Raw genomic sequence first — 6,000 nt, forward strand, 5'->3', positions numbered from 1 at the left:
AGACTCCTAACTCTGGGAAACGAACTAGGGGTGGTGGAAGGGGAGGTGGGCGGGGGGTGGGGGTGACTGGGTGACTGGCACTGAGGTGGGCACTGACGGGATGAGCCCTGGGTGTTATCCTGTATGTTGGCAAATTGAACACCAATAAAAAATAAATTTATAAAAAAAAAAAAAAACCACAAAGATGAAGCTCAAAAACACTGAAGTGAAAAAACCAGACACAAAAGGTCATCCGTTATAGACTTCTGTGTAACCAGGAAAGACGAACCTATAAACAGAGAAAGGAGTAAAGAGGTGCCTTGGGCTGGAGATGGGAATCGAGGTGAACTGTAAGTGGACGTGAGCACCAGCATCCAAGCTGGGACCCTCTCCCGGGGCTACGGAGAGATCTAGGAGCAGTGTCAGGGAGGCAGCTCTACCCATGTGTGTCCTGCACCGACTCAGAACAACCCTTACCCTCGCGTGTTCCAACTATTGCAGCTCGTACGTGCTGACGGGACGCAGGACAAGGCTGCCCGCAGAATGCAGCCCCTCGGCGCACTGCGTATGTCAGACTGAGGAAGAAGAGAAAGGACATGAACAGGAAGGACTCTCTGACATTCCCCTGAAGCAGGTCAAAACCAGTCCTGTGTCTTAGGTAACCCTCGTTCCCCTCTGTATCCAGAAGAAAGGCGTAGCCTTACCTCCCAAGACAAAGGGACACAGGACGCTGAAGGAATAGGCCGTGCTGTTTTCCTTTCCTTCCCACACTCTGTCTTATCATCTTCGACTTTTCGTGACTTTATACTCTTCACCAACGTTAACATAAAGCCACTCAAGTTTAATCATTTCTTTGGGTCTACATCTCGTTATGAAGGCTCCTGCCTGTATCACATAAAATTTATATTAAATACATTTCTATCCTTTTCTCCTGTTAATTTGGCTAGTCCCTACTGGCCAGGGACACTTGGAGGGTGAAGGGAAAGCTTTTTCCTCCCCTAAAGTGCCAAACAATCCTCAAGGAAACATGACTCCAAATGTGGTCATAATAATTCCAGCAACTTATTACAGAAACTGCATCCAAAACAATATTTTAATCTCTTGCAGCTCCAGCTATGAGGCCTCCGATTTCACTGTACTTTCCTCTGAATCATAGCTTAAGTATAATCAAATTGGTTGACATTTTCCTGGATGTTTTTAATTTGTGATGCCAAAAAACAAAAATAAAACCCATTACCAGATAGTTCACCTTATCTTGTTAATTATTTTGTTTCATAAGACGTGTTGTACATTGTGAAGATTTCTAAAAATAACATGAAAAGAAAATCATTTTAAAAGGAATAGTACTCAATGCTGAAAGGTAGCAATGAAATAGTCCTTACTGTTCCTCTGAATGTCCATGCTGAGCATTCTTTTTGTTGACCCATCATGGATACGTAGCATGACCAAGCAGTGAAATTTGGTCTCTGAAAATTAGAGATAATTTGCCATATCAGCAGTGTATAGTCTACCCTGACTGATACAGAATTGGTATTCTGGAGCATTGCTATCGTCAAAAGGAAAAAAAAAAAAAGGCAATTCACAACATAATTTAAAATGCATGGCTTTGGTTTAGGGGCAGGTAATTAGAGGATAATTATCAGAGGTTAGAAGGATGGTGACCCATATCATGCAATGGAAAAACATTTGGTAAAACTGTCACATGTGATAGCTTGGAAGGCAGATAACGTACCTAATTAGCTTGTAGTTGTTTTTTTTTTTTAAAGGGTGTGAAAAACCAAATTAGTAGCATATGTCTGTTACTATTGAGTGCACTTGACAAAGTCATATAAAAAAGAAATGAGCTTAGAAAAAAACTGGTCAGTTGGAAAGCCAGAACGAATGGGAATAGAGAAATCCAGAAATATGGGAACTTACAGGATTGGAAGTAACAAGATTTCTCATTCTCATATGGGAAGACCTTTGTGTGACAAAGGCTGATTAGAATTCTGCCTTATTGCAAGGATCAAATCAAGAATCAAATCAAGCTTTGGGTCTCTGAACAGATTAAGGTCCCTCAGAACAACAACAACAACAATTAAGGTTGCTGAATGCAGTAAGCCCTTTCAACTAGACAAACTGGCTCAGGGAAAAGAAACAAAGTGGTCTGGTAAACCAAAGTACCTACAGTGAAGTAAAGAGAGGAAGGGAATAGGGCCAAGAAAGCAGAGAATTGCAGCTCTAAAAAGTAAATCTAGAAAAAAACTATGGGTGTGGCTATTAGCACGGGTAAGCTGACCAAGATAAAATGGATTAGAAGCCTATTAGGGTTTTGAACTATTAGGGTTTTGTAACAGCCAACTAGTCAGTAGCCAGAGTAAAGAGACTGTAATTTTTCAAAACTTTAAAAATTTTGGTCCCAAGCATTGATCATAGTGTACTGAATGAATACGCGTCTCAGCCTCCAAGAAGGATATAGTCTAGATTTGGAGAAGAAGGAGAGTGTCCAGGAGCTATGAGGACAACGAGCAAGAAATTTCCAGAGTGGAATCATGGCCTAATCAAAATTCCACACTCAAGGTGTATAAAGCGTGCATCTTCTCGGCAGGATTTCAGAATGGCTTCGGCCCAGAGACCGCTGCATGTCCCCCGATCATGCCCTTTTCCAAATTTGAGAGAATGTATTGCAGTCATCTTGTTCTAGTTCCACTACTATACCCCGTGGGATGGGGGCACTGGATAAAAAGGATATAGAAACTACCATATACACCCTGGACTTCACGCACTTTAAGTTTGATGCCATGACTTAGTGCGACTTTTGGTTTTCCTCACTGGGATATGGGTGAGTGTGAGTGTGAGTGTGCGAACAAGGGGTAGTGGAAGGCGAAGTGGGTGGGGGGATGGGGTGACAGGGTGACGGGCACTGAGGGGGGCACGACGGGCTGAGCCCTGGGTGTTACACTATATGCTGGTAAATCGAACTCCAATAAAAAAAAAAAATACAAAAAAAAGCCCTGCTGTTCTGGGCTGGTAAAGAAATAAAAACATTGTCTTTTCTTTAAAAAAATAAATAAATAAATAAAAGAGAGAGCTATCCAAATATTGACGATCAGTAGGACAGGAAAGACTACACTCAATAATATTCTGACTCACCTGTATCTGGTTCTCCTCATTTTTACAATACAGAATTTTCCAGTCCCTTTACGGCTCAGGGAAGTTAGATGACTGTTTCTGGCCAATGAGATGTGAGACAAAATGACATCCTCACTTCTAAATTGCAGCATTTAATTCCTGGAGCAAGACACCGCAGACTCCTTTTTCCCCACTTGCTTGTTTCTGGAAGTGTGTCTCCAGATGAGGCCTTCTTGATTCGGACAAAAAGACTCCCCTACCAACCTGTGTTGGACATTCAACACGAACGAGAGCTAAACTTCTGTTTTGTTAGGCCTCTGAGATCGGAGTTGTTAGGACAGCATAACCGAGGCTATTTTGACTAATAAATCCACAAAGGGCAAGAGGGACTTGTGATTCCACGTATTCATCTTTCCTGATTCATGTTGACAGTGTCTTTTCACACATTCAGTGGGACGATCTCATCCTACACACACAGTTTAAGGCTTCCTAACTTAATATGCAGTAGCCAATACAGTTTTCGGTAAATTTTCAAAGGCAATTTTCCTCCTATAAAATCTCTAAAACTCTAGAAATAAGCAGGAGAACTGATGCTTGATTTCTGGGATCTAGCCAGGTCACCCCAGGATGCAATGGTGAAAGGAGCCCAGGGGAAAAGTCTAATTTTCCACAATAAGTAATATTTATTACAAAAAATCATTGTGGATATTTAGAATTGAATGAAATCATTTATTTTACTGCCTGAAGAAGGCCCCTCAAAAGAAACAGAAGTGACTATTTCAAACTTTGTCCTAATACTAGGAAAAAAAATTATTTCTAATTCGCAGTCAGCCTCAGACTATAAAAATGACACCTTGTATGCCAGTGAGATCGTAGCAATCAAAATTAGATACGTCCTCTAAATTTTTCTTAATATTTTGAGGAGCCTGAAATAATTTTATACCCTCAATTCCCAAAGAAGTAACATATGAGAGATTGTTTCCCCCTAAAACAGTGAAGATGAAGATTTATTATAACTTGCTCAGTTTTTAGACACAATCTCTAATTCCGAAGAGAAAAGTGAAAGCAGTGAGTACTTCTGACGGTAGCACAACAGCCTTCACACCTAAAACCAAGGCGGAGAGGTAAGATGCCGGCGGAGGAGGAGCCCTCATGGCATCTGGTCCCCTACATTTGGCTAGATGACCCTCAGGCCACCCTGCACACTCTAGAACCCAACCTGAGACGTGAAGGAAGAACATTGGAACTCTACAAATAGGAGGGCGGAAAACGTAGGCCGGGCGGGGGAGGGAGCCTTGGGGTGCTGCAGGACCAGGGCTCAGCCCTGGGGCTTGAGCCGGGGCCTTTAGAAGTGTGCTCCTGCCTGGACGGGGCCCCAGAGGCGGCAGGTGCAGGAGCGGCGGTGGCCCAGTATGTCTAAGACACAGGGAGGACAGGCCCTGCGGCCTACGCGGCCGCCCCAGCCCCACAGCGGGCTGCAGGTTTGGGCCGTAGGTCTGCGGGAGGCTCAGCTTGGTCTACACTACCTGCAGCATCGTGCAGAGGCCAGGAGAGCAGCAAGGGGCCCTGCTTTCCCTGGAGGAGGCTGTGCAGAGGCGCACCCCCTGGGTCAAGGTCTCCATGCCAGGGCCCTGCAAGGTGCACAAGCCAAGTGGGGGGGGGGTGGTCCACATGAGTGCAGAACCTTCCCCTGCATCCTGCAAATTGCACAAAGCAGCATCCCTTCCACCTGCCCCCAGCAGGGTTTGGGTGGACGGGGGCAACAGCATCTGGAGGTGGGCACACGCTGGGACCTCCCGGCTCCTGGGCTTTCTTTTTTTTTCCCTTTCGCCCTCAAGAGACGCAGGGAAAGCCTTCAGGCAGTGAAGACCTCACACCGCCAACAGCTCACACCAAGCCGTCTGGAACGGGGCCGCACAGCTCCACACAGGTGCACACACCTGAGGATCAGCACAGCAGGCCCTCCCCCAGAACACCAGCTGGAAGGACAGGGGAACAGCAAGTCTCCTGACCAAACAGCACTGAAAAACACCAGGACTGGGGGAAAATAGTATCTAGGACTCGAGGTTTCTCTCTTATCTTTCAGATTAAGTTTCCAGTATTTTTTCGTTTTTTCCTATCTCAACTAATTTATTATTTTATCAACTCTTTTTTAGGTCTTTTCTTTTTTGATTTTTGTATTTTACAATGACATGTTACAGATATATTCTTCACCTTTGGCTTCCTTTCACTGTATTCAATTTTCTTTTTGCATATATATAACTTTTGCTTTTTTTTTTAATAGATTTTGTTTAGTATCTTCAAACACAGAGACCAAAATACACTCAGAACCAAGTGGATCGCCCTGGTCCAGTCCAAGAGACTATGTTCTCTCTCCTTTCCAATCCAATACTTTTTTTTGTTGTTGTTCTTTCTCTCTCTCAATCTCTCTCTCTCTCTGTTTTTTTGTTTTCTTTGTCTTTTTCCTTTTAATTTCTGGCTCCTAATGTCTTCAGAATTATCTAGTGTGTATTTTGCTTGGGTCATGGTTGATAATTTTACTCTGCTGAATCACACAGCCATTCTTCACTGGACAAAATGACTAGAAGGAAGAATTCACCATGAAAGAAAGAATGGATTTAAGCAAGATGTCAGACATAGAGTCCAGGATTACAATTATAAAGTCACTAGTTGGGCTTGAAAAGAGCATAAAAGACTGTAGAGAATCTCTTAGAGCAGAAATGAGATCTTATCAGGTCAAAATTAAAAATGCTCTGAGATGCAGTCTAAACTGGATGCTCTAACAGCTAGGGCAAATGAGGCAGAAGAGAGAATAAATGACAGAGAAGACAAGTTGATGGAAAGGAAAGAAGCTGAGGAAAAGAGAAAAACAACTAAGAGCCCACAAGGAGAGACTCCAAGAATTAAGTG

The 6,000-nt window shown here is 43.4% G+C and overlaps 1 long non-coding RNA gene across 1 annotated transcript in view; it reads right to left on the reverse strand.

The window, feature by feature from the left end:
• The window catches only part of LOC140611991 (uncharacterized), a 113,680-nt gene extending 110,590 nt beyond the window's left edge, over nt 1–3,090 (reverse strand). Inside the window, exons 1-2 of the long non-coding RNA XR_012013341.1 lie at nt 684–3,090; nt 457–554 (exon numbers count right to left, since the gene is read on the reverse strand). This is a non-coding gene — a long non-coding RNA (uncharacterized lncRNA). The remainder of the gene's footprint in view (nt 1–456; nt 555–683) is intronic.
• Between the last annotated feature and the right edge of the window lie 2,910 nt (nt 3,091–6,000).

Source organism: Canis lupus, chromosome 20 (genome assembly GCF_048164855.1).
Source record: "Canis lupus baileyi chromosome 20, mCanLup2.hap1, whole genome shotgun sequence".
Classification (NCBI taxonomy): domain Eukaryota; kingdom Metazoa; phylum Chordata; class Mammalia; order Carnivora; family Canidae; genus Canis; species Canis lupus.